This window comes from Delphinus delphis, chromosome 15 (assembly GCF_949987515.2).
Source record: "Delphinus delphis chromosome 15, mDelDel1.2, whole genome shotgun sequence".
Classification (NCBI taxonomy): Eukaryota; Metazoa; Chordata; class Mammalia; order Artiodactyla; family Delphinidae; genus Delphinus; species Delphinus delphis.
This window is the reverse complement of record NC_082697.1, coordinates 51,595,257-51,605,918: the sequence shown is the minus strand read 5'-3', so window position 1 is coordinate 51,605,918 and position 10,662 is coordinate 51,595,257. Positions and strand designations below refer to the sequence as shown.

Here is a 10,662-nt window from a genome sequence, read left to right as displayed (position 1 = left end):
TTGTGGCAACAAGTACTGCAGTTGACTCCTGCCCCCTCTCCAAGTCAGAATTACATTTCTTTTGGGCTCCTTCAGTGCTTTGTTTAGAGATCATTTTTAGCACTTAACACAGTTCTTCTTAACTGGGAGGATTAACTGCAATCATACTATGACCTGTGTCCTCCCCTGCCCTTCCAATATACATACATCAACATCACACAGATGACTAGAGTTTCACAAGATTGAGAACAGCAGTAATTCATTTCTTTATCCCTTAAAGTACCCTGAGCTTTAATTAATAAAGCTTTAATTAATAAATGTTTGTAGCTTTGAATTAAGAGATGTAAAATAGCTCTTGGAAATTAAGAACATGGAACATTGCATGGATATGCCTTATAACTTTTGAGCATTTTGAAAAGATAAGGGCAAAAAACAGTGCCCACCTCATAAGTACTATAAAGGTTAATGAAATATATTTAAATGCAGGCTCTATACAAAATAAACTTTCAATAAATATCATTGTACTTTATTTCTAGTCTTTGTTGTTTAATGGTAAAAGTGGCGGCTTCCCTGGTGGCGCAGTGGTTGAGAGTCTGCTTGCCGATACTGGGGACGCGGGTTCATGCCCCGGTCCGGGAGGATCCCACGTGCCACGGAGAGGCTGGGCCTGTGAGCCATGGGCGCTGGGCCTGTGCGTCCGGAGCCTGTGCTCCGCAACGGGAGAGGCCACAGCAGTGAGAGGCCCGCGTACAGCAAAAAAAAAAAAAAAAAAAAAGAGTTAATCGTAAAAGTGTTTAAGGTTATGAGTTTTCCTCTAAGTGCAGCTTTAGGTACATCCCATGATTTCTATATAAAATATTCTCCTTATTGATGATTTCAAAATAGTTTGTCACTACAGTTTTCATATTTCCTTCCTTCCTTCCTTCCTTCCCTCCCTCCCTCCCTCCTTCCTTTCTTTCTTTCCCCATGCAGCTCATGGGATCTTAGTTCCCCAACCACTGGACTGCCAGGGAATTCCCATCATTGCAGTTTTTATTATTTCCTCTTTAAGCCAAGAGTTGGTCAACTGGTCAAGCTGGTCAAGAAAGTTCTCCTCTAAAAAAAATTTTTTTTACTGCATTGATTAGAAAATGAGATTCATTCTATTTCTTCTTTGAAAAGTTCATTTTGGTTTTCCTGTGGACTTATATTTAATAAAGTGTGTTAATTATCCCCCAAAGCCCTAGAAAACAAGTGTTCTATCTATAGGACAAAATCTAGAATAGTCTTGGACCTCTCAAGTATTTTTATATCTTTGGAAGCATCTTTGGTGCTGTGTGAAGGGGAAGTGAGATGGAGGAGTTTAAGTTGCTTCCCAATTCTGCCTTCTGTTTTTTTGTTTTGTTTTGTTTTTTGGCTTCCTCTTCCCTTGCTAAGAGGTTTTAAAAACAAACAACAAACAAAAAATTACTGTATGGATCTTTTTTTTTTTTGGATGGGCCATGTGGCTTGTGGGATCTTAGTTCCCTGACCTGGGATCAAACCCAGGCCCTCAGCAGTGAAAGCACAGAGTCCTAACCACTGGACCACTAGGGAACTCCCTGTATGGATTTTATATAGCAATTGTTAATCACTGCCTAACTATTAAAGCTGGCAGTAAAAATAGGATACTAAAGGACCTAGGAGAGGCTCATCCCTTTCTCTAGCTGAGACAGTCCTCTTCTTAAGATGCCATGTTTTTTTGTCTCTTGAAATTAGAGAAATCCTGCAGGGGCCACTTTAAGATTTTTTTTTCAATTGTGACTTTCCAGAATCTGCAGTAATTCTTTCACAGTGTATTGAGGATATTGTATAGGCTAAAATCAAGGAAGTCAAGGAATAGACTGGTGAATCCACCTCCAAGGGGCTCACAGTATGGTAGGGAGTGAGATACAGTACACTTAGCCCTGCTTACCTAGTCATTTTCACATTCCCAAAAAAAACATCCTATGGGCCCTCCAGGAAACTTCATGATCTTTCATTCTTTTTTTAAAAAATATATATTTACTTATTTGGCTGTGCTGGGCCTTAGTTGCAGCATGCAGGATCTAGTTCCCTGACCAGGGATTGAACCCAGGCCCCCTGCACTGGGAGCACAGAGCCTTAGCTACTGGACCATCAGGGAAGTCCCGCATGATCTTTAATTCTGAAATGAGTACCCACTGTGAAATCCTCTGACATTTCTAGCCTAGTGATCTGGGTAGAATAATCTCAGAAACACCCAAAGCTCAGACTTAAGCCTCCAGGCTTGGCTCCCAGCTTCCTCTCAAGTCTCCTGTAAAGATGTAGAACGGGGTGGGAAGGGAAGCTCAGCTATTGGCCTCTCCTTAGCACTTATAATCAGTTTATTCAGCCCCTAAATCTGGGCATTTGAACAACTGGAACGAGGGAAATTCTCCCCAGAATGATATAGGTTAGCCTCTGTCCTGTCTTTTCCAGTTGTCAAGACCTCCCGGAGGTCTAGCAAAGCCTATTCCCACATTTTTAAGGCTCCTAAAAAATTAAAATATTATTAAAATTGTGATATATTTTACATATTTGCATTTAGCATCTTTAACACTCAACACAAGAATACAACTCGGGTGTTCTACTAGAGATAACTTCAAAAATCTAAAACTTGAGGCCCTGGGACTTCCCTGGAGGTCCAGTGGTTAAAGCTCCACGTTTCCAGTGCAAAGGGTGGAGGTTTGATCCCTGGTAGGGGAACTAAAATCCCACATGCTGCGAGGCCAAGAAAAAATAAATTAAAACTTGAGGCCTTTCATAAAGGTGAGACCATACCAAGTGGCCCCAGTAGAGGCCTATCCATCCCTATTTTGCATTTTATATTAACTGGGGCTCCTCCTAAGGGGGAGGGAGAGTGAAGGGCAGCAGCAAAGAACTAGCGACCCTCACGTTGGTCTGGTGTGGGGCATACTTCCATTGCCTTAACTCCCCAGAAATACAGTTCACCCTGGACAAGGTGGCACTCCTCCTCTAAGATGTTCCTCTCAGGGTCCTCCAAATGCTAGAGAGCCCCCAACAATGACCAAGGCAAGGTGGTAAAAGGCCTTGCAGCTTCCATCTTGTTGGCTAGGAGAACTCGCTCTAGAAGGCCATGAAAGACATCTGACTACCCTGCCAGCAATACAAGTAGATGGTCCAGAGATGCGTTGTTTCTTATAAAATAGAAATAACAAAGTCAAGCAAATAGACATCATAACATTAATTATGAGTGTGGTTACATAGGTATTTATGTTCTGTGTATTTGAACTAGTTCATTAAAAATATATCCACCTCCAAGGAAAGAGGCATAATGGCATGACTAGCAAGGTTATCCCAGGCAATCTCGCTGTTGGTTTGAAGCAGGGCTTGCACTCCAGCCTCAAGAAAAACTCTCTGCCAGAAAGGAGAGGAAGAAAGTTGTAGGTTCTGCTAAGGCGAAGGCGCAGGAGAACACAAGGGGCAGGGAGGGACCTGGGGCCTTGGCCCTGACAGGTCTTCCTGTCGGTTCTGTATGCTCTGAGATGCTGGGAGTATGCCTTGAACCTTTGTATTTTTTTTTTCAAGAACTTGCTGGCAGAAAAATGAGCCACTAACCTGAGTCTTTCTCCCAAAGGCTCCACTCTGTGTTCTTCTCCCAGAAACTCAGGGTTTGCCAAAATCCCTGGCACTGTATCAGGCAACTCCAATGCGGTAGAGCTTCCCCTGGGAAGTAAACAGGCAGCTTGTAGGATTTATGTTATTCCCCAAAGTGCTGTTTTCTGTCCTTAGAGCCATTTTGTTCAACAAGGCCCATGAGCAAAGGACTTACAGGGTAAAAATCAGACAAGCACAGGCAGAACCTGCTCACAAGTTGTTTCATCCTTGCAGCTGGCTGTAGCAAGGGGGTGAAAGATGCCACCTCCTTAATTGTAAAGTCAAAGCGGGGCTCCATGGGGAACAGGAGTCATCCCTGGAAAGGGAGGACCCAGCCTTTTACCACCAGTCAAGGCTTCTCAAGGCTTCCTGCAATTCCATGACCAGGTCCACACAGCCGCTCCACTGCTTTGCCAACAATGATCACTGGCTGACGTGCTAAGGCGCTGCTTCTGGAAACTACTGGTACTGGAATAGTTATAACCTAGACCAGTGCTTCCCAGTCATGTGCACATTGGAATCACCTGAGGAGCTTTAAAAAAACTCTCTGATGCCTGGTGTGTCTTAAGTCTATTAGAGCTTCCAATCCTTGGTAGCTTAGAAACAACAGAAATTTCCCACCATTCTGGAAGCTGGCAGTCCAAGATCAGGATGCCAGTATGGTCAAGGGAGTGTCCTCTTCCAGGTTGCAGACTGCCAACCTCTGTGTCCTCAAATGGTGACAGGGGTAGGGAGCTCTGTGGGGTCTCTTTTATAAGAGGATTAATCTCATTAATGAGGGCTCCACCCCCATGACCTCAGCAACTCCCAAAGGCCCCACCTCTTTTTTCTTTTTTTGGCGGTACGGGTCTCACTGTTGTGGCCTCTCCCGTTGCGGAGCACAGGCTCCGGACGCGCAGGCTCAGCGGCCATGGCTCACGGGCCCAGCCGCTCCGCGGCATGTGGGATCTTCCCGGACCGGGGCACGAACCCGCGTCCCCAGCATCGGCAGGCGGACTCTCAACCACTGCGCCACCAGGGAAGTCCCGGTCCCACCTCTTAATACCATCACATCAAGCATTAGGATTTCAGCATATGAATTTTGAAGAGACATAAACATTCAGAATATAGCACCTGGTTACCACCCCCTAGAGATTCTGATGTATTTGGCATCTGGACATCAGGATTCTTTACAGCTCCCCAGATGATTTAATGTGCAGCCAAAATTGAGAACCACTGATCTCAACATTAATTTGAAGAATTAATAGGAAACTTGGAAGGAAGCAATAGGACTGGCAGAGGATTTCCCAAGAGGCTCTACATTTGTAATGACCGATGAAAGACATGTGAGAGGTGGGTGTGCTCTGTTTCAATGAAGGTTACTATAAATCATGGGTCAGGTTGAATTTCCTGTTAAGAGTCTAAGTGTAGTAAGTTAAAAAATGGCTTCAACTTCATGATTACTTCTCCTATTGACAGGGGGTGTCAAATCCTCTTCCCCCGAATCTAGGCTGGCTGTAGTGACTTGCTTAGGCTATAGAATGAACTGGAAGTAACTTTCTGGGACTTCATAAGAAGTCTTGAAGCTGCCATCTGGGGCCTCTTGGAATGCTAGCTCTGGGAACACCAGCCACCATCTAGAAAGTCTGGTTACCTTAAGACTGTCATGCTTCGAGGAAGCCCAAGCTATGGAGGCATGGAGAGAGATGCCTAGTCATCTCCAGCTGTTCCAGCCATCCTAGCCCAGGCACCAGACACAGGAGTGAAGAAGCCATTTTCAACATTCCAGTCCCAGCAGACACAACAGGGAGAAGAACCCAAGAATCACCTGCAGACAGCCAGTACTGATGCCTCAGACACACAACCCCAGTCGATTACAGCCATTCCAGTGATCCCCAGACATCTGAGTCACCCTAGCTGAAGCTCCGGTCATGGGGCAGACATAAGTTGTCCCTGCTGTGCCCTGATCAAAATCCCAACCACAAAATCATGAGCTATAATAATAAAAAGATTGTTTTTACACTAAGTTTTGGTGTTATGCAGCAAAAGATAACCAGAACAACAGTAATACATGAATGGTCATGGTACAAGAATCAAAGAATAGAGATAGATACAAAGAAAATGAGGAAATTTTTCCATCACCCCCTCGCTTCACTTCTGCTCCCTTTTTTATAGGTAACGGTTGTACATCCTACCGGTCTCCTTCTGATGTGTTTACATATGTATATGTATTCATTAGATGTATTTATAATGCTACATATATAATATTTTCCCAGACTTTTTTAACTTCACAGTGTGCCTCTGAAATCTCTGAATCTAGATGAATAGGCCTTTCTTACTCTTAACAGCTGCACAGTATGGCACAGTATGGGTGTAACATAATTACTATTTCTTCTGTTGATGGACATTCAGGTTGTTTCCAATTCTTGCTCTAATGAACAATTTTGCAATGAACATCTTATAATGCAACTTTTGTGTACATTCAATAATTTCTTTAGAATAGAATCCTCGAAATGGAATAACTGAAGCAAAGGGTATGTGCATTTTTCAAGTTTTTTTTGGGGGGGGTGGTAAAATATACATAACATAAATTTTACCATTTTAACTATTGTTAAGGGTACAATTCAGTGGCATTACATGCATTCACATTGTTGTATAACCATAACCACCATCCATCTCCAGAACTTTTTCATCATCCCAAACTGAAACTCTACCTATTAATAACCCCCCATTACCCTCTGCTCCCAGCCCCTGGTAATCACTACTCTATTTTCTGTCTCTATGAGTTTGACTATATTCTAGGTACCTCACATAGGTGAAATCATGAAATATGTGTCTCTTTGTTTTTGGCTTATTTCACTTAGCACAATGTTTTCAAGATTTATCCATGCTGTAGCATGTAACACAATTTCCTTCTTTGTCAAGGCTGAATTAAGTAGGTACATGACTTGTCTAGTGTCACACAGCTGCTTAACTGTAGGGACATTATTCTCACTCAGGCAGTCTGACACCAGAGCCTGTGCTATGAAGGCATATAAAGCACTCACATGACACTTGGTATATATAAAGTGCTCAATATATGTTATCATTCATTGCAGTTCCAAAGGCATGACTTTTGGTATTTTGATACCCCCACCCACCTCCACCATCACATCCGCCTTGGAAGATACTTTTCTGTGGTCTTTGATGTCCAATTTTAGCTTTGACTCACATAGTCATTTTCTCCTACTTCTTGCAGCATTAAGAATTGTTTCCAGCTGCTGGCTTTGGTGGAGGCTTGTACTGTGGGTAGGGATGGGAGTGGGGTGGTGTCTACTGTGCTTCCAGCTGCAGCCCCAGAGACCATGTGCGAGGGCACCCTCTATAGGACAGCAGGTGAAATGCCACCTGAGTTTTGATACTAATCTGTGCGTGAAGGAACTTGTCCAGATACTAAGGCTTTGCTGAGCAAATATCCTTTCAGTCATTTTAGCTTATTTCAACCATATTTTTAAAATGTAAGCTTCTGCTCTATATCTTCAGGGGAGTTAAGGCATAAGCCCTTATGCTCTTGTTAAAGACTCTTGTGTCTGCATTAATTTGATGCCTGCAGTGTTGTATGTATGTCTGTTTACTTTGGAATTAGGTCTGTTCTGTGTTTCCTTCAGTATTGGCAAACCTCACATATTACTTGAAGACTTCACATATTTGTTTCTCTATGGACACAGACTGCTGTTTTTTTTGTTTTTTGGGTTTTTTTTTTTGCGGTACGCAGGCCTCTCACTGTTGTGGCCTCTCCCGTTGCGGAGCACAGGCTCCGGACATGCAGGCTCAGTGGCCATGGCTCACCGGCCCAGCCGCTCCGCAGCATGTGGGATCTTTCCTGCACCGGGGCACGAATCCATGTCCCCTGCATCGGCAGGCGGACTCTCAACCACTGCGCCACCAGGGAAGCCCCAACACAGACTGCTTTTTAAAAACCATTCCTAATCCTCTTCATTCCAGTGAAAAATATTCCTGTTAATGAGATTTTTGGAAAGTTTTTATTATAAAAATAATGAGCAAAGCATGAAAGTCTTCCTCTAAGACTGAGCTTGGTATACTTTCTGTTTTCCCTTATTATTTTACACTGAAAATAAATTCACAGACTATGTTTCATGTGTCATAAAATGTTTACTCATTGAAAACCACACAAATGTATAGAGGACATAGAGTAAAAAGCACAACCCCCAACTCCAATTCGACTCTATAGAGGTTGCCACATTATTCCTTGAGTCTATCTTCAGATATTTAAATTAAAAAAATATTTTTCCCATTATTTACAAACATGGGATTATACTATCACAGTGTACGGTAAACGTGCTCTTATTTAATAATATATATTGACCATCTTTGCACATTAACACATGGAAATCCACTGCACTGTTTTCAAGGGGTGCAGCGCAGCACACAGGATGGATTCACCAAAACTTACTAAGCCAGTCCCCAGGTGATAGCCATTTAAATTATTTACAGTTTCTGGTAATTCCCTGTCAGTCCAGTGGTTATGGCATGTCGCTTTCACTGCCCAGCCCAGGTTCAATCCCTGGTGGGGGAACTAAGATCCCGCAAGCCAGGCAGCCAAAACAGAAAAAAAACTGTTTACAGTTTCAAACTAATTGGCAAGTGTGGTAGGCAGGGGAATGTTCCAGAAGAATGACAAAGATCTGAATGAGAAGGTGCCCTTCACACCACCATGCTGGTGAATTCAGTCTGGTTATGTTTACCTGAGACTAGAAAGTAGTCTTGATGGGAAGGACTTAAACAAACAGAATGTTGGAACTAGAATTACAGCTAGACCGTCTATTTGGGTATTCCTTCTTTTTCTTTTTCTCCTGCAGTAGATTTAGATCAAAGGAAATCTTTCTTGAGGGTGAAATATGTAAAACAGTTAAAAAGCAGGGGCTGGACTTCCCTGGTGGCACAGTGGTTAAGAACCTGCCTGCCAATGCCAGGGCACACGTGTTCCACCCCTGGTCTGGGAAGCTCCCACATGCCACGGAGCAACTAAGCCCGTGTGCAACAACTACTGAGCCTGCATGCCACAACTACTGCAGCCCGTGCGCCTAGAGCCCATGCTCTGCAACGAAGAGAAGCCACTGCAATGAGAAGTGCGTGCACCGCAACGAAGAGTAGACCCCGCTCCATGCAACTAGAGAAAGCCCGTGTGCAGCAACGAAGACTGAAGGCAGACAAAAATAAATAAATACATAAATTTAAAAATAAAATAAAAAGCAGGGGCTGCTCTAGCTGACGTGGGGGGGGGGTTGGGGGGAGGAGTGTCTGTCGAAAGACCCCTGCTAGATTTCTCCAGGTGGACTTCAGAAAGTCCATGAACCCCCTGAAATGATATACGAAACTGTAGAACTATAGATGCATGTGCTTTTTTCTGGACACACACACAAGAAAAACAAACAAAAGGGAATTCCCTGGCGGTCCTGTGGTTGGCAACTCAGGGCTTTCACTGCCGGGCTGGGCTCAGTCCCTAGTAGGGGAACTAAGATACCGCAAGACGCGTGGCGTTGCCAAAAAACAAACAAAACCCCCCAAAACAAAAAACACTACCCTTATGGTCCATAAACATATCACTAGATTTTTCAAAAAGAATCATGATACAGAGTAGTTTAAGAACCTGCACTCTAGGGTTCCTAGGGGTAGCGTTTGAAAACCGAGAAGACGGCAGTGCTGGTGTTGGGTTCAATGATCCATTTCACAGCTCTTACCAGGACTGGAAATTACCGTTTACCCACCTCTCTCCTTCCCAGGAGATAAGCGCCTTGTGGCAGGGATACTGCCTGCCGTGACCACCCTCGCCGCTGTTGACACAGTAAGAGGTCCACAGTAGGCCCTCGGTAAATATTCGCCGTAAAACATGAATGATCTATAGGCTTGTCAGGGGCGGAAGACTGGGGATTTACGGCCCCAGTGCAGCCCCGTGGCGCCGAATACCGCGAGTTGGGGTCTTCACGTGCCGCGCTGACTCCACTTCCCGCTGTGTCCGGGATACCAGCAGCTTCGGCCGCTCCTTCTCAGCGCCTGGAGTGCGGCCGCTCGGGCGGGAAGCAGCTATAGGCCATTGCGGTTGCCAATCTTATCAACGGCGGCTCAGCCCAGCGCCCCCTAGTAGACGTAGGTGCCGGAGGGCCCGCCCACCCGCCCTCCGATTGGCTCTTCATACTCCCGGAGCCTCCTGGGAGACGTAGTTCAGAGAGTCATCGCACAAACGCCGACGCCGCGGGTACAGACCCCGGGGTGAGTCGCGCATCTCGGACTTTTCCCTCCCTCCGGCAGGCCCCACGGGGTCCCGGCTGGGATGGTGCGCCGGGCGGGTCTCCACCCCAGCGCCTGCCCGCCTGTCACTGCCCTGCGCAGACACTTCCCCTTTATCCTGGGGCCGTTCTTCCCGCAGACAAACCTCTCCTGCCCCAAGCGCGGGGTTTGGGCGGAAGGGGTCCTGGAGGTGATGGCAGTGAGGGGCAGGGATCTGCTGTCCACCTTTGTAGACACCGCCCACGACGTGCCAAGCGCTGGACACCAAAGAATGAAGCTGGCACTTCTCCCACGGTGCCAGGCGCGCTTGCAATCATCTCATTGAATTCCAGAAACGACCCGTTTGACAGACAGGAAAACAAATTCAGAGAGGTCGAGTAATTTGCCCAGGTCACACAGGTCCTAGATCTTGGATTCCCATATCTCCTCACCACTCCGGGCAGCTTCCAAACTCATAAACAGTTTCAATGCAAGGTGGTGAACAGGAATGACCGGAGCACCAGGCAAGAGGGGTCAGCTCTGCCAGCGGTGGGAGGTGGGAGTTGGGAGTGGGGGCAGGATTATGTAAACCGAACCTCAAAGGGTGCGGGGAAGGGAAAGCAGTTGCCTTTGGCTGTCAGGGACTGTATGCTCAAGGCGAGCCTCCTAATAGGGTCCGTATAAACACTGGTAGAACAAAACATTTTTTTTCAATTTTTTAAATTGTAAGATGTTGGGACTTACCTGGCGGTCCATGGTTAAGACCCCACTTCCACTGCAGGGGGTACAGGTTCCATCCCT

At 45.5% G+C, this 10,662-nt stretch overlaps 1 long non-coding RNA gene across 1 annotated transcript; it reads right to left on the bottom strand.

Moving 5' to 3' along the window:
• Positions 1–509: 509 nt before the first annotated feature.
• On the bottom strand, positions 510–9,728 carry LOC132438746 (uncharacterized). Its single transcript, XR_009522217.1, has 3 exons — positions 9,363–9,728; positions 3,577–3,684; positions 510–683 (listed from the first exon to the last, which is right to left on the bottom strand). It is a non-coding gene; the product is annotated as an uncharacterized lncRNA (long non-coding RNA).
• Positions 9,729–10,662: the final 934 nt, after the last annotated feature.